General features: G+C 51.2%; 1 long non-coding RNA gene across 1 annotated transcript; it reads left to right on the plus strand.

Moving 5' to 3' along the window:
• The first annotated feature begins 1,552 nt into the window (after positions 1–1,552).
• On the plus strand, positions 1,553–18,340 carry LOC144936761 (uncharacterized). Its single transcript, XR_013637468.1, has 3 exons — positions 1,553–2,081; positions 10,083–10,334; positions 18,322–18,340. It is a non-coding gene; the product is annotated as an uncharacterized LOC144936761 (long non-coding RNA).
• The last annotated feature ends 6,194 nt before the right edge of the window (positions 18,341–24,534 follow it).

Below are 24,534 nucleotides of genomic sequence, written 5' to 3' on the forward strand. Positions count from 1 at the left end.
ACCTAGGGGATCTCTCCCCGACCACTGGTTACACTGAGCCCTAGCCCTGATAAGGGCTGGAGGGCTTGGTCCAGGGTCCTAGATGTCTTCGGCCGACTTGGGTCTTCGTGTAGCAGAACTGGCCAAGAGCTCTCAGCGCTCTGGCTTTTATACCTGTTCGTGGCCGGGTTGTCCAATCCCCGGCCACCTTGTGGGACCCTCCGATTGGTCCTTCCCAATCTGGCGTTTGGATCCTACCTCACCCCATTTAACCCTGACCGTTTGATTGAGCGCGAAACCCTTGTTTACGATCCGCTCTCTCACAGTTTGCGAACAGCGAGTAGTTAACACCACTACACATGTCTTCAATGGTCTCATAGTTTTGTTACCTCTAGTTGACTTGTGTACCTAAATTGTTTCCATTTAGTGACAATGTAGTGTTGAAGGGAACAGTTGGGTTTTCCTTTTTATGAGAAAGTCTGTTTACACGTGTTCTTATTGTAGGTTGATGATTTACTATATACTGTAACTAGAGACATCTTTGTCACTTAAAAACTTATACTTTTAACTTTCCAAAATGTAACATAAATCTAGTCTTTTTGTTTCACAAGACTTTCGGGATGCATGTGTAATAAAAGACTTGACCACGATCTCTGGCTCAGTGTCCTTTATTTGGTCCTTACTGTATTACCCACACGGCTGTCTCTTCTTATTCTCTCAGTGCTGGTTCCGATGTCACTCCAGTCACCATCAGCAGCCCCGCTGCTGTTCTTTGTCGCTCTTGCAGCCCCCACAGCAGCTCCGCTGCTGTTACTCACTCTCAGCCCCCTTGGCTGTAATCGCTGCTGCTCACTCCGCAGCGCTGACAGCCTCGTGCTGTCTCTCTCTCTCTTCGTCGCTCCTGCGACTCTCTGCAGCCACACCGCTGCCTCTAACACACAGCCTTCCTGGCTGTACTCTCCTCTCTCTTCGTCGCTCCTGCGACTCTCTGCAGCCACACCGCTGCCTCTAACACACAGCCTTCCTGGCTGTACTCTGGGGTCGGCTCCCGCTCGCCGGCGGTGCCCCCCTCCTCTCCTTCGCCCTCGTGGCCTCACCCTTTTCCATTCACAACCCGACTGACTTCTCTTTCCGGTTTACCCACTTAAGGACCCCAACCTTTCACCACGTCACCTGGCTCCGCCTCCTCGTGACGTCACATCCGGAAGGTCGCTTACGCCCGCATTACACATGTATATCACAGTCATTCTGATACTGATCAAGGCTCTATACCAAAGTTATGTATATCTAGTATATACATAGTCTTGAAATGTATTAACAAAAGTATTATTTTTCTATTTTGACGAACTCAGATAAAAGTAATGCAAAAGAGAAAGTGTCAAAACAAATATTACTTTGAACCATGTTTGAACATTAATCTATAGAAGACTAAATGTCCTTGAATAACTACTATTTTGAATTATATTGTGGCCTTGTAGTTCATTCAGCTTGAAAACATAACGTTCTAGATGACACTGTATAACTGCATCCTTATTAAAGTAGCGATTAACAAATTACAAAGCGTCATCGTCTTGGGGTAATTCACCTGCTTCTCTTTGTTGGTGGAAATTTTGTTTGAGTTCAGTTTGAAGGTCAAAACTTTGCCTTCAGATGTAATCGGCACGACATTTGGATTCAACACCCCAAAAGCATGGGGAAAATAGTGCTTGAAAACGTTTTACCTTAACAGTATGCATAATGAGCTCTCGTCCTGTTTTCTGGTGGTTTTGTTGGTGATCTGGTTTTTAAACGTTAAACTTAATAGTTACTGCTTGGCAGACAGCAGACCTTGATTCAGCACCCCCAAATATTTTTTGAAATATGTATCTGCCAAATTTTACTCAAATGCCTGAAGGTGTCTCGTCTGTTATTTGTTTTTTCCTCACATGTTGGAGGAGTCTGAAACCTTCATTGATCGATATGGGAGCCCAAGTGTGAGAAACGATACGAATGACAGGGAAGAGGAAGCAAGTGTGTTGACTGCCAACATTATAGACAAGATTGCCAAAGTGAAAATCAAAGAACCGGTGTTTATCACTGACGTACAGTTGGAACCCAATGAGGTGAGTCCAATGTTCAAAAAAAGGTAAGTTGCCCGTTGAGACCAGAGGCATCTTTTTAAACGGAGGCAAAGATAAAATAAATATATCATAATAGCAAAGGCTGGAGTTCAAAAAATTAAGCGCTTAATTCCACATCATTACAAACATCTGTACGACAAGCAGATGCTAACATCGGAAGAGTGAAAGGCTTGACTGTGACAGTTCAAAAATAAGAATTGTATATCGTGAACCGTAAACATCATGACAGTAAACAGGTCTAAGGTGCGTTAAATAAACAAAATGAAAAACACAATACAAGGAATCAGTATTTAAGTCTAAAACAGCTCAACATGGAATATATGAACATAACATGAATTACAATACAAAATTTAAGCAAATTGGGACATTAGGATTAACTGATTGTGATATAATGCAGTTGCTGAGGCATTTAAGATCCCTATAAATGGAAATTATTTTATTCAAATGATTATCTTAAAATATACAAACAACATTGTTGAAAGCATTTCCATTTATTGTTTGAAAAATTAATACAATTCCCATTAACAAAATATCAACTCTCATAGATTACTTATCATTCATGTCTAAACACTCATTCATGTCTGAACACATCTTAATATATATGGAACCGTAGAGCTTGGCTAAATGTTGGTGCTGGCTCACTGCCTGGCTGTATTCCAGCTTGGCTCTGATTTTCCCCATCGCTTTTGAGAACCAATTTCCATGAACACGATATCTAGGGATAAGAATACCAACTGACTGATATCATACTGTACTGCCAATGTCAAACATATTGTATAAATTCTACATGCTTACCTGGTTGGCTGTGCCACTTCACCTGGGATCACACTGCTCTTTGATATGTTGGCCAAGGACCTTGCTAATCTCTCATCACTGCACAAAGCACTTTCTTGCCCCTGCTGAGGTTCTATCACATGGGGCCTCGCATGCCCAACATCACTCTGCACGTGACTTTCGTGCTCTCCCTGCAGCCGTCCCCTCGCATGCATTTACTTGTGCTGCCACGACACCCTTGGATTGTCCTCAGGCAACTTGTGTGTGCCTAATCTGAATGGCAGCCTGTTCACTTTACCTGTGCATGTGTTTGATTTCATCCTGTAGGGGTGATTTTAATCTTAGCATGCTCGTTTGTAACGTGCTTCCTTTTTGACTTAGTTGCCCACGCTTTCTCCTGATTTCGGCACGATCGCTTGGTAAGGTCGTCTGTACTTTTGGCCTGTCCTTCTGTGCATTTGCCCAAATGTACCTACATGCGGTTTGCTTCAAATTAGTCTTGCTTTTCCTCCACTAGATCATTCACGTGCTGTCTTGATTTGACAATGTAAAAGCCATACACCACTCTACCCACGTGGAATTAATTGTATATTGAATTGGCCTGCATTTGTGTCAGTGCAGAATGCTCGTCTTGTGTCAATCTGCTTGCCCGCTCTTGTTAAAGTTGGAGTGCCGCGGTGGTAAGATGTTAACTCCCTAGCCTTGCATGCAGGAGGGTCGTGGGTTCAATCCCGATTCTGACGTCTGTATATTTGGAGTATGCATGTTCTCCCCTTGGTCGCGTGGATTTTTATCTGGGTCCTCCTGTTATCCCCTACATATTTAGAATCAACTTTCGTTTCGAGTATTTGGTTGCTATAAATTTCCACATGATAAGCCACTTCGTTGAGCTATCATTCATGGCTACATAGCTCAGTGAATCTTACCTGGTAAAATAAAAAATATTTTAGTTTTAGTTTTTAGTTAATGGCCCTCCAAAGCATGTATGTGTAATGCAAGTGTAAGCGTGGTTTCGCCGCTCACCTCTGGGCCAATCGGACGGCCCAGAGTATTGGGGGCAGGGCCCAGTAAGGTGGGCATATGGGGAGGTCCGCCGCCCACCTCCGGTCCAATCGGATGCCCGGATGATCAGGGGCAGAGCCTAGGGGCGGAGCCGGGGGGGGCGCTAAGTGAAGGGCGTGATCTGGAAGGTTCGGAAAGGGCGTGGTGGAAGGTGGAGACGGGATGACGAGAGAGGGGAATATAAGGGGGATCCGGAAGAGGCTCGGGGCAGTTGGCATAGACTCGAAGTGGGACCACGTTGAGCCGTGGAAGGTCTCCAGCGCCATCGGCCACGTGGCTGGAGACGGCTCCAAGCACACCGTCAGCCAACAGGTGTGCGGCAGTGCAACTGACGGAAAGAGTGCGCGGGGCGCGCCAGTAGAACAGCCGGTCCACGGTCGGGACCGGTGGAGTGTGAGCGGCATAACAAGAATAAAGACAGAGGTGGAGACCAAGCTGTGTGTCGTCAGAGTGCTTCATTACATTGGAGTCGGAAGCAGTTCGAGATGTCTAAGCATCTCAAAAAGAAGAATCAACCCACACCTTCTTCTGATGACGATGACAATCTTCCTCGTGATATGGCGGTCTCGGGCGCGGAAGGCACGGACGAGATGGTGACGGGCGACTCTGCTGGGGTGCAAGATGTCATCGATGGAGCCGGGCCGTTTTCGTCTTCGGGCATCGAGGAAGGCTGGCGGCGCGTGGCGGAGCAGATTGACTCGCTGCGGTCTGTTTTGCTGAAATTGGTGACCCTGGTCGCTACGGGGCCGGAACAACCACGCATCGGGCCGCGGGATGGGGAGTCTTCGGGAGGGCCCGAGCCTTCTGCCATTGTGGCCTCTGCGAGGCTTCCCGCCATCGCCGACATGTGGCAGGGCGCCGCCATCTTGGGTGCGGCCGCGACGGAATTGGGGGAGGCCGCCATTTTGTCCCCGCCGCGTGGTGCAGCTGCATCCGACTATTAAAGAATTCTGCACTGGCGGGGACTGGAGCGCGTTCGCTTGGTGCTTGGAATCGGCCATCCGCTCCGCCAGGTAGACGATGGAGGAGGCATTGGAGGCGTTGGAGGCCCTGCCGACGCTCCTGGATGATGCATCCTTGAAGTTCTTCTGCTCCATTCCGGCTGAGAAGAAGGCGACGCTGCGGGGGGCTTTCGACGAGATGGCGGAGGCCTACGAGCCTCCATCCGACGCTCACCGTAGGTTCGTCCAACGCAATCGGGCGCCGGAGGAATCGCCCGTAGCCTACCGTGGCGCTCTGATTGCGCTGGCCATGGCCGCGTACCCGGACACTAAGCCCGATTTGCTCGAGCCATTGATACTCGGCAAGATGTTGGAGCTGTCCAAAGACCTGGCCATCCCTATGCCCGTGTGTGGCCATGAGCCGCTAATCTCCCGGTTGGCGGCCAAGTGCCTCGACGCACAATTCAACTTGCGCCGCTGGGCGCAGATGGCCGCCTGGATGGGCGATCCGGCCATTGATGGGGAACCCATAGGATAGGCACCATCGCGGGTTGTCCTCACTCCGGACGACGTGGGGCCTGGCGACCATTGGGTTCCACGGAGGGGAGCGATGACACGCTCGGCGCCCTCATCGGCGCCTCGCTGGCACGTCGGGGGGGCCAGCCGGCGGGCCGACATGGCGTGCTATCGATGCGGCCGACTCAGCCACTTTGTGCGCAACTGTCGAGGTCGACCTCGTCCACCTCCTCGTCCGGAGTTTCCGCCGGAGGACACGCCGTCGACGTCGGGGGGTTACCCTTGTCAGGCAAGTCAGTATGCATCGGACACCCGGCAAGGCCTGTCACTTCATTCATCGTTGCCTGTGTGTGATTTTGGGGCCCGTACTACTGGGGGGTCCGTCGTCGGGTCGCCTCGTACGGTAACGCAGTGGCGGAAATTGGCTCATCGAGTGGTCGCGGCCGCGACGGGGTCCTCTACCGTGCCGGGCTCTATTCAAGGGGTGGACGTGCGGATTTTGATAGATTCGGGCGCGTCGGCCACTATCAACTCTGATGTCATTTTCCATCTTCTGTCCATTCCTGCGTCGTGGGTACGTCCGGCGTTTGATGTATGTATTGCTGCTAACGGGGGTAGTATGGGCATTGTGGGTCAGGTTGACGTGCACATTTCCATTGGGGACGTATCAACTTCGGGGACGGTGTTGATTTCCAGGTCCCTCGCTGTACCTTGCCTGCTGGGTACTGATTTCCTTGCTAAAATGCCGATAAAAATTCTGGTGGATCTTGGTTGCATTGAGTTGCTGGCAGGACGTAGGGTGGCCTTTTTGCCGTCACCATGGGCCCGTTCAGAACCGGTCCTTCCGGTGCAGGCGCTGGCTGACGTCTCTGTTGAAATTCCTCCGGGATCGCAAATGCTCGTTCCCCTGCGCTATCATGAGCCCATGCCTGGTGTTGACGGGGTGGTGGGCGTGCTGCTGTCGCCGTCCAACACTGCGACCGGCGGCCTAGCGTTGGTCGCAGCTCAGACGATTGTTTGGCCGGGTCAACCCCCGTTTTTACAAGTTTTGAACGGGGGTGCAGAAACTGTCATGGTGGCGGCCGGCACGGTTTTGGCCCATGATACTCCCACGGTCACGGCCCATGCTGAGGCTGGTCGTCAGGGTCTTGTGGCGGGGGTTACAGCTTCAGGATCATCGGACGATCGATGGATTGCCGCGTTGTGTCAGGAGAACACGTCCCTGACTACACACCAGAAGTCCGCGCTCCGTACGCTGTTGTCAAAATACTCTGATGTGTTTATCAAAAATGATTTCGACCTGGGGCGCACTTCGCTGCTTTCCCATCACATTGATACCGGGGAAGCTACCCCCATACGTATGATTCCGCACCGGTTGAGCCCCTCGGAGAGGGATCATGTTCGCGGTGCGGTGGACGACATGCTGGCCGCCAACATAATCTCTCCGTCCAATAGCCCATGGGGTCCTCCGGTTACTCTGGTGAAAAAGGATGGTAGCCTTCGGTTTTGTGTTGATTTCTGGAGACTGAATAAGGTATCTGTGGCGGACGCATACCCCCTGCCGCGTATGGAGGATCCCTCGATGCCTTGTCTGGGGCGAGATTTTTTTCGACCCTCGATCTTTCTTCTGGGTTCTGGCAGCTCCCCCTTGACGAGTCATCGAGGGAAAAGACGGCGTTCCGTACGCCGCAGGGGCTCTTTCAGTTTAATTTTCTCCCCATGGGATTGAACGCCGCTCCCGCTACGTTCCAACAGTTGATGGAACTGGTGTTGACCGGGCTCCAGTGGGACACCTGCCTGATATATTTGGACGACGTCATTGTGTTCAGCCATACGTTCGAGGAACACCTTCAGCGATTGGAGGCCGTTTTTGCTCGGATGCGTTCCGCTAATTTGAAACTTAAGCCCAAAAGTGCTACCTCTTGCAACACTTCGTGCGCTATTTGGGTCACATTGTCAGCCCGGACGGAGTGGCCACGGACCCGGACAAAACGGCGTGCGTTCGGGATTGGGCTATACTCCTACCTCAGTGGGGGACGTACGCTGATTCGTTGGGTTCGCATCCTATTACCGTAGATTTGTGCCAAATTTTGCTTCGATCGCTTGGCCGCTGCACCTCCTCATGGCGAAAAATCAGAGGTTCAAATGGGGGCCGGAGGAGGAGAAGGCGTTTCGCGGCCTACGCCATCGATTGGCGTCCACACCAATGCTGGATTACCTTGATTTTTCGTTGCCTTTTATTTTGGATACGGACTCCAGTGATATGGGCATTGGTGCTGTCCTATCTCAGTGTAAGGGCGGCGTCGCACGCGTTGTGGCTTACGGGAGCCGCGTTCTCTCTCCGGTGGAGACCCGTTATTGCGTCACCCGTCGGGAATTGTTGGCTGTCGTTCATTTTGTTCGCCAATATCGGCCTTACCTATACGGCAGGAGGTTCATGGTGCGCACGGACCACGCGGCCTTGCAATACTCTTTGAAAGTCGACCAGCCCTCGGGCCAGCTGTTGCGATGGTTGGAGACTTTACAGGAGTTCTCGTTTGATGTTCAGTACCGTAAGGGTTCTCGTCACGGTAATGCGGACGCGCTCTCTCGGCTGCCACATGATTCCGCCTACGCATGTGCCTCGGGCACAAATCACGGCCCCCTCAGCCGCTTCGGCCTGTCATGTCCGCGGTGGATAAGTCCGCGGACTCGATCTGTCCTGAGCTGGCTGAATGGGTTTTGAACTTGCCGCGTTCCGTTTGGGTCCGTGAACAATTGTTGGACGATTCGCTTGCAGCTTTGTGGGGTCAGGCGGGCAAGTCTAAGGGGTGGCCGTTGTCGGATGGGGTGCCTGGGGTGGCTCTCCGGGATGGATTGCTGGTGTGGAGAGAGGATTTGCGAGGCCGTTGGCGCTTGGTCGTTCCGTTGCCGCTGCGGTATGAATTGGTTCGGGTCCTACACGCTGAACAGTTGTTGCATCTTGGTGTACAGAAGACCTTGTTGACGTTGCAACGCGATTATTTTTGGCACGGAATGACGACTGACGCCGTCGAACACATTCGATTGTGCTCCGAATGTGCTCATCGGAAACCGCCTAAACAGCCTTATGTTCCTCCGTTGCAATCGATCAAAGTGACGCGGGTTAACGAGTTGGTGGTATTGGATATTCTGGGGCCATTTTCTCCATCCGCTCGGGGGAACAAGTTTTTGTTGGTCGGGGTGGAATATTTTTCGGGGTGGGCAATGGCTTGGCCCTTGCCCGACCAGACGGCGGCGTCCATCATGGATGCATTTTTATACAGATACGTGATGGACAAGGGGGCGCCAGAATGATTGCTCACAAATCAGGGGCGCAACTTTTCATCAAAACTGTTGCGGGACGTGTGCGACGCTTTGGGCACCAAAAAGCTCCGGACTTCGCTGTACCATCCACAGACGGATGGGATGGTTGAGCGGTTGAACTGAACCCTGTCGGCCATGCTTTGCCATATGGTTAGCGAGAAGCACCCTGATTGGGATTTGCATATTCCTGGAGTGCTCTCTGCTTACCGGATGGCGCCGCATGCGTCCACGGGGTATTCGCCCTTCTTTTTAATGTACGGCCGCGAGAATGTGCCGCCTATTGACGTACGGTTCGACACGCGTGCGAAGGGTCCTGCGAAGACCCTTCCCGACTATATTCGCGACTCCGTTCGTCGCGTTACGGAAGCGCGAGAAGCGGCCCGATTGGCTACGGCAAAGACCCAGGCCCGGAACGAACGGTGTGCCCGGCGCTCCCATCGCATGTCGCCATGGCGTGTGGAGGACCTGGCCTGGCTCCACTGCCCACAGGTGCCAGTGGGGACCTCCCTTAAATTACACAAGCCCTGGCAAGGCCCGGTGCTATTGGTTGAGGTTCCTAGTCCCCAGTCCGCACGTGTCCGGGTGGGGTCGCGCCGTTGGTATGTCCACACGTCCCGATTGAAGCCCTACGTTGCCCCTCGAGTCGATGCGTCATCTTCTAAAGTTGCCTTGCCGGTGTCTGATGTGTCCGATGCGCCACCACCCTTGCTTGTTCAACCTTCGAGTGCGCCTGTCATGCCTCCTGTAGGCGCGCCGCCAGTGAGCCTACCGGAGGATTCTGCACCGGGCGGGCTTCCACCAGCGACGGAAAATCTTGATTCCGTCGCTCTTCAAACCCCGCCAAGGTTGCAGTTGGAAGGAGCTCCGGTCCCCGCTCTCCCTGATGCACGGGATTCTGGGCTGGACGAGTCTCCGCCTGGGGCAGAGTGTGATGATCCCGCTGCTCTTCTGATCCTTGATGCACAGGTTCCGGCATCGAATGGGCCTCCACCAGCCGGCTCATGGGACGGACGGGCCGGCGTTCCGTACTAGATCCAAATCCCTTCCCTTTCGTTGATCGTTGCTGTTGTTGTTGTTGTACTGTTCCGTTCCATCTGTTCATGTTCGTGCGGTTACTTTGTCACTCGCATTATGTCTGGTCCTGATTCAGCCGGGACGGCTGGTCTTTTACACCGGGGGGGTGGATGATGTAATGCGAGCGTAAGCGAGGTTTCACCGCTCAGCTCTGGGCCAATCGGACGGCCCGGAGTATTGGGGGTGGGGCCCAGTAAGGTGGGCGTATGGGGAGGTCCACTGCCCACCTCCGGTCAAACAAGTGAATGACATCAATATTGTTACCACTCACCTATCTATCTTGCCTTTGCAGGCTGCCATCACGGTGGAAGATGGCCCTTCAAATGTTAAAGTCCAGCTCAATTGTATAAAGAATCCTGTAAGGAAATTGCCACAAATACCACGCCACACGGAGAATGTGGCATCTACCACACCACTTATCCCACCTATACCCCAATGTCTAAGTTCACCAAGGCCACAAGTTGCCCATTCACTTCCTACATTCATAAATCAGTTCAGCAACACTGAGTGGTTCCAAAGATGTTTCAACTCCATTGACCTGATGGTAAGTAGACAATTTCAGGCAACACACATACTCGTAGGAAGCTTCACCACCAAAACGACCCGATGCCTTCTCCCAGCCCCCCTTATATCCTCTCTCCCCTCTTATAGAATCCTCCCCATCTGCTGCTCCTCCTATTCTCCCACAAACTCCTTCCTTCACCACCCCTAATCATCCTCTCCCTCATCATACGTTATGGCATTTTATCACAATGGAACCTCCTGGCCAATCCCACACCCGCTTACCAGAAAACTGTGCATTCATTAATTATGGTGCATCAGTACTTGAAGCAAAAATTGCCATTTTTTCATCATAGCATTCAGGAAAAAAAACATCGATGAAATTGGTCATATTTGTTGTTTCTCGGCACATGCCCCCCCCCCTCCACAAATGTGAGTGAAATTTGGTTGCGAGTTTTCCACGCACGTGACTGGATACACGCATTATTTTATTTATTTGAGTTTTCTACACATGCTGCATCTCCTATCGCAGGTGATACTGCATTGGCTAGGTAATGAAGCCCACATGGTCAGCCACCCCATACCCAAACGGCTTTTGTTTGGCCCGGATAAAGGTGGCTAAATGGGGACGGCACAGGCTAGAGAAGAGATGGACTGATGTGGTACAGCAAGAAGTGGAGCTGATTTGACGTACTAATGACTGGTATCAATGGTGTTAAAATCGACCTCTATGGGCAGTAAGAGGCAGTCACCCTCCAATAACAACGGAGGGCAGAGGAGCAATGCTCATAACAGTGAGCAGTTCATCAGGCGGCAAAGACAGCAAATTGGCACAGTGGGGAGCACAAGTGTTGCAAGTCCCAGTCCTATCAGGCAGTCAAGCCATAACACTTGGGTTTGTCCAGTGTCCATATAGTCCCAGGTTATTTAGGAGCAGGCCATCATGTATTGGTGGATTGTGTGGCCCTGAGGGCTGCTTCCTTTTTAGCGGCATTGTATGGTCTGGTTAGATCTGTAGCTTTTGGTAGTTGACTTAATGGAAGTTGTCTCTGCAGCAGTCTTTAGTGAGCTTGAACTTGTCAAATAATGGTGTCTTTAAACAGCAAAGGATGCGGGAAGCCTCAGCATTCGCTGTGGTTTTTGCTCTGTTGGTTTTAAGGCACTTAGGTTCCAGAGGAGCTGCTAGGATTTACGGCTGGATTGAGTGAAGCGCAAGTCTGCAGTGACAACTTCTTTTTAACATTTTCTTCATGCAGAGTTCAGGGACCCCAGCAATGTGGTGCCCTTATCTAAGTCACCAGTTATGATTAACTCTTTCAAGAGTTCTTCTGTTTCTGGTTGCTATCTTGGTGTATAGCTATCCTCTGGATGTATTTTTTTGTGGCAGAAGTCAGAATTTGTATGAATTTTTTAAGTGTTCAGGCTGTCGTTTCAGTTTTTCCAGATATACTTTGGTTTCTGTTTCACAGCCTGGCTATTTGGCCTTCCGAAAGTTCCAACGCAGCCATGGTTTTGAAGTTATGAACAGTATCAATAATCCAATGTGTGTGACTATCTGTCTGCGTTGGCCCTTTGGGAAATTGCGTGTAATTGTTTGTGAAGCAAGTAGTGGTAGCTGTCCATTCTTGTCTTTGTGATGGGTTAGAGTCCTTTTTATTTTTTCTTGAGTGAAATGTGCCCAGCTGTTTTGAGTCGTATGTATAAGGAATGTGCTTTATGCCAACGACCATTACTCAACCGTCTCTCCGGTTTCCTTGTTGTCTGAGAAACCTCGTTGTGTGGTGGCTATAGAAGTCACCCTAGTCTATAGCCAGGTGAGTGGCTGCTGCAATTGTGGTGTTGATGGCCATTTCTTATTTGGGGGCTTATATACGTTGATGAACGTCACGTGACCAACTGTGACAGTTATTGTGTTGGTGGTGGTGGACTTGAAAGCATAATAGTCATTTAGGCCTTGTCTGATGAAGGCGGCTAGGCTATTTTAGGGTGGTAGATGGCAGCAAAAAGGCAGTGACCATTGACTCTGTAACTTGCCATCTGCGTGCTGTACTCTACGTGCACCTCCTGTAAGGCGACAACATCAATATTGATTTTCCTTTAGTTTTCTGGAAAAGTAAAAATTAGGTCTTGAGAGTCCTTTCATAGTTAGTTGTGGATTCAATTAAACGATGTCTATCTCGCCTATATGATGGTGTTAGTTTTATTTAAGGTGACACGAAACACGTAAGAGGTGGGTATTCAGAAGACTACCTTCTCCCACCCACCACAAAGGTGAACCATTAGGGACGAGATCCCGGCTCACAATGCTGCTAAATGTAAGCTAAACCCAACTATTTTATTTACCAGGTAAACCCCACTGAGCTATTAGCTTTTTTTAAGAGGCAACCTGGCCACACATGATAACTAATCAAAGTAGCATATTATCACACGTGAGAATATATATAACAGCCAAATACTCAAGCGAATGTTACAAATGTAGAGGGCAAAACTGGAGAACTCCGGATAAAAATCCACACGACCACGGTGGAACATGCAAACTCAAAATATACAGGCATCAGGGTGGTGATGACACCCACGACCTCCTGCATACCAGGCGAGGGAGATAACATTTCGCCACTGTGGTGCCCCTAGGCAGCGGTGATTGGCGGAGGGAACCCTGCCCCTCCAGCTCGTGGGTGCGAGGGGGAGAATTGGTGAAGCACGCAAACACGTCAAGTGATGCACACAAGTGCTGTCAGTATTGAGAATTGTCAGGATTAAACTAAGCAGAGAGAGTTTAAATTTCGATTTAAAGCTTTCGTGACTGCAGGGATTCATCTTCTTATAAAATAATAAAAATAAAACATAAAATAATTCTCACGACGTTTCGGCCACAACGCAAGCAACCGTCCTCAGGTGAAGAACAGGTCTGTCGGAAAGACAGCGTCTGAATGGGCACCACCAGGCTTGGCAGCGTATATTTAAGCTGGGTTGGAGGGGGGAAGGGGCGCCTTGACAAATGAATTTGCATATCAAGAGGAATTTAGCATTTTTTTGGGAAATGCAAATATGGGATTAGTCACTACTTGTGGAATGCGTAGGAGGTGGGGGGGTCAAAGTCATATTATGCCCGTGCATTATGCAGTATGCAGGATTAGCAGCATCAAAGGGAGGGAGTAGAGTTAGCAGTAATAGAGGGAAGGAATTTTAATAGTAAGGAGCTGCAGCAGCTAAACCACCACGTAAATAAACTAAAATATAAACTACATCAGTATCATTAATATACTAAATATACTCTCCAATAAGCTGAGCTACTAACAGTAAGTCATACATTACAATTCTATGTCGCAAAAAAGATAATATGCCTCCAGCTAAACTTTTTTCTCTTACATCACACGGGTCTACCCCGTACTATATACTGCCATAGACAAACTCAACATTAAATCATATACTGCATTACTATACACCACCCTATACCTTAGACTATACATTGTAATATTACACTATGTATTATTCTACCCACCCTACTGTATACCACACTGCTGTATATTCACTATACAATTACGATACTATATATTACCTTATACATTATATTAAACATTACACTTTTATACTATTTATTATTATACAATCTGCTATACACTATACCATTGACCGTCGCGTGAAAGGTACTAAGAGGAAGCAACGAAATATGTCAATGGGAGAGTGGTGGTAGGAGACTTGCGGCGGAGCAAAGAATCCATTCCCTACGGAGAATAAAAGATATATAGTCAATGCCAGTGAGTGGACTGTGGTCTGAAAGTCACCGTAAACGTGAACACAATCAGTTAAGATCCGAAATGGTATGTGTCTAGGTGTGACTGCAAAGTTTAGTCCTTTAGCTAAAACGGATTTCAGACCATCAGAAATAGAACTTAATGATATTATTGCCCAAGTAGATGTGGCTCTCAAGGGCCTGGGTCACATCGCTGCAGACGTAGCAAGATCTGAAATCGCTGCAACCCTCAAAAACGTTTACGGCTGCCGCTGATCGGGTGATCGGCCTCCCCGCACCAGCGTCCTCTCTGAGAGACATGGCTAGTGGCTGGCTCCCCACCGCCTGGAGTTATCCCACACACTCCCCACTTACACCACCACTAACGTGGAGGTGGCTGCGTGCACGCACGTGCCCGTGCAGGTTGCTCACCACGGCTCGCGCTAAAAATAGCCGTACGAATATGCGCCGCTGCGGCTGGAGTGTAAGCACACACACAGGCATGCGGGCAAAATGACGGCTGTATTGATGACAATTTACGTGCGCCCCACCGTTGATGCGATCATCGCTACGTAAACAAACTGCGTAAAACGCGCTGTGTAAACACGCACGCGAACAGGTTTTAACTCACCCCTCCCTTGCCCTATTAATCACGTGGCTGCACGGACACGGGAGCCGTTAATGAATTACTACCCGCGCTGCCTCACACACACACGCTTGAATTACACACTACGCCGACACTTTCCCCACACCCACAGAAATAACACCACACGGATCCTCTGTGCTAAAGTTTATTAATGGCGCGCCTGAAGAAAAGAAAGCACCCTGCGTGGCCCGGAGCAGAATTCTCAGCGAGCAGCTCCTAGCCTATCCTTATTCAATCCCTGGGTGTACCCTTGCTCTACTTCTCACCTCGCGCACGTACTCACAGTGTCGCACGGACGTGGTGGGAGTCGGAGGGACGAGGGTATGAGATGTTTCTGCCTGGGGTCGAGTCGTAGCTGCACTCGCCAGCGTCCCTTGGACGCTGCGAGCGGCTGGGAGTCCGACCGGGTGGCTCAACGGCTGCAGGAGCACTGACTAACGTTTTTCCCTTCCCTCCCTTTGTCTCCTCCGAATCCAAAAATCCAGGGTTACGTGGTGTTCCCCTGCAGGGCCAATCGGGCGCCTACCTTTCGATTTTCAACCGATGCCCCGCCCTTACCTGGATCGATACCCTCCAGTGTGCCTTCACCCATTGGTTACGCACCCGCCCTCCCCACCTACGCCACACCTGGCCTGGTCGGGGTGGCCGTCTGGTGGAGATTTAGCTTCAGTCGGCTCAGGAATTTCCCTCCCACCTCCTCTTATGCGCTGCTCGCTGGGTGTTTGTCCCTGAGGCCCCATCTCCCTGTGCTGTGAGTGTTTTCATTGTGGTTTGCCCGGTGAGCTTCGTCGTGCCCATACAATTCTAAGCTAATTCACGGGGGCCGCAATGTAATTCAGCCTGGGGGGAGGTCGGCCAATCTCCTGGCACTGGGAAACCGTGGGACATCCTCGCTAGGGGCCCCTCGGGTAAAAACCCATGGTACCAGGTGACCCCCCCACGAGACCCTACGTGGGTGCATGTGTGTGTTTAGTGGGGGTGCGCGTGCGTTCGTGTGGAGGGGTACGAGGGGATAGCAGCGCCGGCGGAGTTGTTCCGTTGCTGTGGCACCACAATTGTCCTTGAAACTGATTGGTCCACACCAGAGACAGCTTTCTTTTGAGCCTTGCCTCTAACGGTGTTAGACCAGAGGACGCCAAAAGGGGTAAATGTAATGTTGTGGGCACGTCTAGGATGTTTATCGCTCGTCGGGTGCAGACTACTTTGGCTTTGATTTACGTCGTTTTGATATTCGTCATCGCAACTTTCAGGAACGCACCCCTTACGTAAACCGGGATATAGGCAGTCCCCGGGTTACGGAAGGGTTAGGTCCCCGAGAACAATCCGTAACCCAAATTTTTTGTATGTCAGAAACTGAACAATTTCCTCCCAAAATCAAGATAACATTCCATTACCAGAAATAGTTAGTTTTCTCTCAGTACTGTATCACACTGTCGTCCATTTTCTATCGCTATCTGCATCGTATTGCTGTACATATGATCCTTATGGCGGTACCCCGGGGTACCAAATAATACAAAATGGCCGAGGCAATTAAATATTTTATTTCTGGGACACTATTTTTTCAAGGAGTGTACTTAACTCCGCGACTGGGGTACCAATCAATCCGAAATCAGTGCTACTCCACGATGTCGAAACGCAGCGAGGATGATTGCGCTGAAACCCTGAACGCTCGTATGCACCATCGTGCATCGTGTACAGCTCATCGATATGAGTCGATTGCCGCATCGCCGACCATCAACAGACTAAAAATGATTGCATCACGGACATTATGCGAGAGCGGAGGTACTATGGTACCCCGGGGTACCGCCATAAGGTTCATATGCTCTGCACTTCCTATAATTCTTTAATTCAATAGAATATCTACTCTAAAACTACCCATAATTAAACCTAATTTGGAGCTTTCGTGACTGCAGGAATTACTCTTTGGTTCTTTCGGTAAAGTCACGTATAAAGATAAAATAATAAATTAAATACTAGCATACGACGTTTCGATTGCAACACAAGCAATCATCATCAGGTATAAATGAAATAGAAACACAAATCTAGTATACTTAGAAATGTAATGTAATACAACAGAGAGTCGGATAACATAACAGTCAACACCCTACCTGGTTGATTACGTTCTTCCTGAGAATGCTAAATTTGAGAGAGAGATAAAACACAGAACCAGAGACATATAAACAGACATATAAGCAGACAGAAACCACGCCTCTGTGTCGAGGCCTTTATATAAGGCCTCGACACAGAGGCGTGGTTTCTCTGTGTGCCTATGTTTGTTCTCTCTCTATGTATCTCTGTGTTATCTGTCTGCTTATATGTCTGTCTATATGTCTCTGGTTAATTGTTTGGAATGTTCGCTTATCGTGCATTGGGCTAAGCCTAGACTTCTCTGATCGCTGTTGGCTGAGACCATAAGCAATCGAAGTGTGATTGTGTTAAATAAAGTATATACAGTAAATAACTCATGAAATAAACGTAAAATGAATGAAACTAGCAATAGAAACATGGCGAAAAAAATATAATCATAAGCATTTCCAACTAAAATTACGTAATTCTGCAAAAGGAAAAGGATTATGTAATGCTACCCCTCGCTTTGCGCTATTCATCTGCAACCTCACCGCGCTGCACTACTTTCGCTTACACAACTAAGGAAAACATTTCCGCATATTAATTTTATTTAACATGATTATTTTATGGGAGCATTTCTGTTAGGTAGGATTTCTGTAAGTCGGGTCTTTTGCAACCCGGGGACTGCCCATATTCTTGTATATATGTTTGTTGATAATTATTTTACCACACATGCTTTTGTTCATTAAACTTTTCTGCCAATCTCGGCCTTATGTGAATTTTCGTATCTGAGACTTACATCTTTAGTGTAGTCTGTCAGACACTACAATACTACACTATGCCACAACACTACACTGTGGCACCTCACACCACATCTTCCTATTATAAGTTTTTCACAGATATGAGGATTCAACCGGCCCTTTGTCCATCTACCACTGACTGAAGGCAATAATACCAACTTCGGTAAAGTCACGTAGGTATAAAATAAAATAAGATATATAAACATAGTCATAACTTCAACCGAGAATATGGATACAAATTGAACAATCATTGGAAGGATGTTATTAACCAGGTAAAACCTTAACTGCTTTATAGATTACTGTCGTATCCGCATCTCTAGTCTTCTACAGCCTCCTACCCCCAGCCCCGCTTACTTCCCAGCCCCGGCATTTTTTTGTCCTGCTCGTCCCGGAGCTTTCAGCACACCCTTCCCCCTGCCCCACACTCCCACCCTCTCTATCTCTCCTCCCTGGCTCCGCCCCCCTCTCTTGCCTATATAACCTCTTGATACAAGCACCTCTTTTGCCCACTTCAGCAATTGTTTCTTGCTGTGTTGTCCCACCTGATGACGGACGCTTGTGTTGCGCCCGTAACGTCGTGATTTTTTATTTTATTTTATACCTACGTGACTTTACCGAAAGAACCAACGAGTATGGATCCCTGCAGTCACGAAAACTTAAAATCTCGATTCTTACTATGCTCTCCTAGTTCTATCCTACGTTAAACATGTGAATGTATTCTGGTTAATCAGTGGTACAGATTGCAAACCCGCCTTTACAAGTTGTGTGTTGTGTGTTTATGCAGAACTTGCCAACGGCACAAACTCCAGGTGGCTTTCTTGCACTGCTGTTGCAACTGCTCGTAACTGCAGACTATAGCAGTAAGACTGATCTGGTAAATGCTATCCAGAAACTATATTTCCAAGAAAAGCAAGGCTCTCTGACTGAAATATGTAACAGATTGTATGCTGTTCTCAATGCGGAAATACCACCCAACTGCAAGGTATGCTATATTCGTGTATTACATATGTTTTACTTATAGATGAAAATTAACACGTAGGCTTTTGCGACCAATACTATAATTCATTAAAAAAAAAAATGGTCAGATCGCGTGAGTAAAATGAGAATTTGTTCTGTTTTTTAAATGCCTGTGTTCATCAAGGTCCCAATTAGTGGGTCAATTAACATGCTCAATGCTCTTCTTAATAACAAAAAATCCACAATTGCCTCAACTCTACTTAAATAACACATTTTCTCTAGAAAGGAGATTTTTACATGCAAAAGCAAGGAGCAGGAATTGGTTATCCCCTGTCTTCTATTATTGATCATTATCTATATGTAATGCGAGCAAGGATTGAGGGGGGTGGAGTCTGCGTCACGTGAGGAGAGGGAGGAGTTAGGGTCACGTGGGGGAGAGGATTTAGGGAAAGAACCGGAAGGGATCGGGAAGAGAAGACGGAGTGGAACCAGGAGGAGGCCACGCTGGGCAGGACTGGGAGGGTGGTTCGATCGCCACGTGTTGGGAGACCTCGGCACCGTCGGCCATCGGTGTGCCCGGGCGCAGGGGGGCTAGCGGGCTGTGGAAGGCTGGCTGTGAGCGAGGAGGAGCGGAGCAGTAGTGTGGCTCCAGAGCGGAGCAGCAGTGTGGCTGCAGAGCGGAGCAGCAGTGTGGCTGCAGAGCGGAGCAGCAGGGTGGCTGCAGGGCGGAGCAGCAGTGTGGCTGCGGAGTGCTCGACGGAGGAGACGCGGGCCTGAGCGAGGACGCCGTGGGAGCGATATTTACACGAACCCAAATAAAGGACAACGGAGATCGACACTGTGAAATAGTCCTTAATTACACTGGTGTCAGAAGTGAAACGGCATATCAAAACAGCTCAGAAGAAAGAACGTCCCTGCACCATCTTCTGCAACATCTTCTGGAGACGACCTCCCTCCAGCGGTGGCGCTACCGACGATGGAGGGGGGAAGCGACGCAGGGACGAGCGACGGTCCGGGGGTGCAGGACGTTGCCGCTTCGGTGGGTCCATCCGCGCAAGTGGACGCCAACGAAGGATGGCGACAGGTGGCGGCCCAACTGGAGGCACTGAAAGCGGTGTTGGCGCAGTTGTGCGACCTCGTGACGCCGGCGACGACTTCGGAGAGGCCCAGCGGCGAACAGCGGGCCGGGGCCTTGCCGACGCCGTCAGCCCTCTCCACCACGCGGCACAAAGCCGCCATCTTGGGCGTGGCCAAGGAGGAACGGCGGGAAGCCGCCATCTTACGCCCTCCACCGCGGGGAGCCGCCATCTTGAACACGTTGCGGAGTGACGCCATCTTGTCGCTGCCGCACGAGTCACCATCGACGGAGGACGGCGGAGCAAGGACCCGCAGCCATCATCTAACAACTGTTAAAGAGTTCTACATCAGCGGAGATTGGAGCGCGTTCGCCTGCCGTTTTCAAGCGGCTGTACGATCCGCCAAATGGACGGACGCGGAGGCCCTGGAAGTCTTGCCAACACTTCTCGACGACGAGTCCGTCAGGTTCTTCCGCTCCATCAAGGCTGAAAAGAAGAGGACGCTACAGGGGGTCTTTGAGGAAATGGCGGACGCGTATGAGCCTCCGGACGATGCTCATCGCAGATTCGTACAGCGGCAACGGGGGCCGGAAGAATCGCCGGTGGCATTCCGAGGCACCGTTCTGGAACTAGCTATGGCTGCGTATCCTAAAACAGAGCCTGATTTGTTGGAACCCCTCATATTGGCCAAGATGCTGGAGTTATTTAGGGACTTGGGGATTCCCATGCCGGTGTGCGGCCATGATAAGTTGACGTCCCGTGTTGCGGCTAAGTGCTTGGATGCCCAATTTAACCTTCGACGGTGGAAACAGGTGTCGGCTTGGACGGGGGGCCCCATTGTCGAAGGCGGTGCTACAGGGTGGGACCCCAAGAAGGCTGTCTACGTTCCTGACGACAGGGGTCCGCAGGAGTTGACGGCCGCGTCCGCCCAGTGGCCTGCTCGAGGGGGAGCGGGGGTGCGCTCCGGGCCGCCGACGCGGGAGCGTCAGGACAGAGGGGGTGCTGCGCGCTGAAACGACTTGGAGTGTTTCCGCTGCGGCAGTAAGGGCCACTTCGCCAGGGATTGTTGGGCTCGCATCCCGGGGCCACCCCAGCTGGAGGCCTCTGCCACGGACGTGACGCGAAAGGACCATCCAGGACAGGCAAGTCGGTGCGCATCAGACACCCGGCAAGGCCTGTCACCTCATGCATCACCATCGCCGTGCGGTCCGTGTGTCATTAACAAGGGGGGGCCGCCGATCGACCCGTGTCGCTCGCTGACGCAGTGGCGGAAATTGGCACGGAGGGTGGTTGCGGCCGCTACTGGGTCGTCCATTGTGCCTGGTTCTATTCAGGGGGTCGAGGTGTGCATTTTGGTGGACTTATCTCAGACGTCATTTTTCATCTCTTAGGTATTCCGTCGGGAAGGGTGCGACCGGTTTATGACTCTTGCATAGCGGCGAACGGGGGAAGTATGGGCATTGTGGGCCAGGTGGACGCCAATATATCGATTGGGGAGGTGTCGGCTTCAGGGACCGTATTGATTTCCAGGTCCCTCGCGGTGCCCTGTTTGTTGGGGACTGATTTCCTGGCAAGAATGCCCATTGAAATAAGGGTGAATCAAAATTGCATTGAATTGCCAGGGGGTCGGAAAATTTCGTTCTTGCCGTCGCCCTGGGGCGACTCTGCCCCTGTCTGCCAGGTGCAGGCGCTGTCCGAGGTATCTGTTGATATTCCACCTGGTTCGCAGATGCTTATTCTGTTGAGGTATTGGAAACCAGTGCCTGGCGTTGAGGGAGCGGCGGGTGTTTTGTTATCGCCGTCCACGGCTATAACGGGCAGCTCGGCGCTGGTCAGGGCACAGACGATTGTCCGGCCGGGTCAGCCTCCGTTTTTACAAGTGCTGAATGGGAGTGCGGATAATGTTAGCGTACCGGCCGGAACGGTTTTGGCTCATGCCACGATTGCTTTCACGGCCCATGACGACCGGGGCCGCCGGGACCTGGTAGGGGGGGTTTCGGCCCCCACGGGGCAGGATGATCGGTGGGTTGCCGAGTTGTGCGGGGAAAACTCATCCCTGACTGGGGAACAACGGTCCGCGCTTCGCGCGCTCTTGCTAAGCTATTCCGACGTTTTCAGCTCGGATGATTTTGATTTGGGACGCACCTCCTTGCTCTCCCACCACATTGATACGGGGGATGCCGCTCCGATTCGGATGAACCCGCATCGGTTGAGCCCGACGGAGCGGGATCATGTTCGCGGCGCAGTGGAGGATATGCTGGCTGCTGACATAATTTCCCCGTCTAACAGTCCGTGGGGCGCGCCGGTGGTCCTTGTAAAAAAAAGGATGGGAAATTGCGATTTTGTGTCGATTTTCGCAAATTAAACAAAGTGTCCGTGGCAGACGCCTACCCCCTGCCGCGTATGGATGATTCCCTCGATGCCTTGTCCGGGGCGAAATTTTTTTCTACGCTTGATCTCTCCTCGGCATTCTGGCAGCTTCCCCTGGATGAGTCCTCGAGGGAAAAGACGGCTTTCCGTACACCGCAGGGCTTATTTCAGTTTAATTGTCTTCCAATGGGCTTGAATGCTGCCCCCGCCACTTTTCAGCGGTTGATGGAGCTGGTGTTAACGGGTCTGCAGTGGGAGACATGTTTGATATATTTAGACGATGTTATCGTCTTTAGCCGCACGTTTGAAGAATATCTACAGAGATTGGAAGCGGTGTTTGCTAGGATGCGCTCCGCCAATTTGAAATTTAAACCCAAAAAGTGTCACCTACTGCAACGATCTGTGCGCTATTTGGGACACATAGTCAGTGTGGACGGGGTGGCCACGGACCCAGAGAAGACAGCGTGCGTTCGCAACTGGCCAACCCCGGCCTCGGTGGGGGACGTACGTCGCTTCCTTGGGTTCGCTTCATATTATCACAGGTTCGTTCCGAACATTGCTACGATCGCTAGGCCCTTGCACCTCCTTACGGGGAAGGGCTGGAGGTTCAGCTGGGGACCGCCGGAGGAAGCGGCGTTTGAAGGCCTACGTGATCGTTTGGTGACGGCGCCGACATTGGACTATCCGGATTTTGATCGCCCTTTTATTCTGGATACGGACGCTAGTGACACTGGGATCGGGGCCGTTCGGTCACAGTCCAAGGGCAGCGTGGAACGCGTGGTTGCCTACGGTAGCCGCGTGCTGTCTCCGGCAGAGACCCGCTACTGCGTTACTCGCCGCGAACTATTGGCTATTGTCCACTTTCTCCACCATGCGGCTTTGCAATATGCCCTGAGAGTTGACCAACCATCTGGCCAACTGGCACGATGGTTGGAAACCCTGCAGGAATTTTCCTTCGAAATTCAGTACCGGAAGGGGTCCCGTCACGCGAATGCGGACGCGCTCTCCAGGTTGCCGCAGGGGTCCCCTTGCGCTTGCGCTTCGGGTACGAATAGGTGTACGCCGGTTCAGCAACCCCCTTCGGCCTGTTGTGTCAGCTGTCGAGGTGCCCGAGGCTCCCGTATGCCCGGGACCGGCCGATGGGGTTCTGAACCTGCCGCGCTCGGTATGGATTCGCGAGCAGTTGCTTGATGACTCGCTGGGGGCCTTACGGAGTCGGGCTGCGAAGGGAACGGGGGGACTGCTGTCCGGTGGGACGCTGGGGGCTGCTCTCCGGGATGGGTTGCTGATGTGGAGGGAGGGGTTGCACGATCGCTGGCGTCTGGTAGTACCGTCGTCGTTACGGTACGAATTGATTCGGACTCTGCACTGCGACACTCTATTACATCTCGGGGTGCAGAAAACCTTGTTGACGTTGCAGCGAGACTACTTCTGGCACGGCATGACGACGGATGTCGTCGGACACATTCAGGTGTGTCCTGAGTGTGCCCCGCGGAAGCCGCCTAAAAACCCATATGTGCCACCAGTGCAGTTTATACAGGTGTCTCGGATTAACGAGTTTGTGGCGTTGGATATTTTGGGACCCTTCCCGCCATCCGCTAGGGGCAATACATTTTTGCTGGTCGGGGTGGAATATCTTTCCCGCTGGCCGATGGCTTGGCTCTTACCTGACCAGTCGGCGGCGTCTATCACGGACGCCTTCCTGTTTGGATATGTAATGGACAAAGGGGCGCCGGAAAGGCTGCTCACGGATCAAGGACGAAATTTTTCTTCTAAATTGTTGGCGGAAGTGTGCGCTGCTCTAGGAACCAAGAAGGTTCGTACGTCTCCCTACCACCCGCAGATGGATGGCATGGTGGAACGGCTTAATCGGACGCTGTCGGCCATGCTATGTCACACGGTTAACGAGAAACAAGCTGATTGGGATTTGCATATCCCTGGGGTACTCTCCGCGTATCGGATGACGCCTTATGCGTCGACAGGGTATTCTCCATTTTTTCTAATGTACGGCCGCGAGAATGTGCCGCCGGTGGATGTACAGCTGGGTACGGGGGCGAAGGGTCCTGTTAAGCCTCTCCCCGAGTACATTCAAAACACTGTTCGACGCGTCACCGTGGCACGGGAGGGGGCCCGATTGGCTACTGCCAAGACCCAGGCCCGGAACGAACGTTGCGCTTGGCGCTCGAATGGGAAATGCCCCTGGCGAGTGGGGGACATGGCCTGGCTGCACTGCCCGCAGGTGCGGGCGGGGACCTCCCCTAAGCTGCACAAACCATGGCAGGGGCCGGTTAAGCTTATTGAGGTTCCTAACCCGCAGTCCGCGCGTGTTCGGTTCGGATCGCGGCGCTGGTACGTCCATACGTCTCGGTTGAAATCCTACGTGGCCCCGCTGACGGATGCGTCATCTCCTGATATTGCCTTGCCGGTGTCTGTTGCATCCGACGCACCTCTGCCTTTGCCTGTTGACCCTGCAAGCGCGCCTGTCGTGCCTTCTACAGACGAACCGGCCGTGACACAGGGGGATGCAGCGAATCCTGCTGTGGGTGGGCCTGCCACGGCGACGGGGACACTTGACCCCGCTGCCCCTCCAACCC

This window comes from Lampetra fluviatilis, chromosome 17, assembly GCF_964198595.1.
Source record: "Lampetra fluviatilis chromosome 17, kcLamFluv1.1, whole genome shotgun sequence".
NCBI lineage: Eukaryota > Metazoa > Chordata > Hyperoartia > Petromyzontiformes > Petromyzontidae > Lampetra > Lampetra fluviatilis.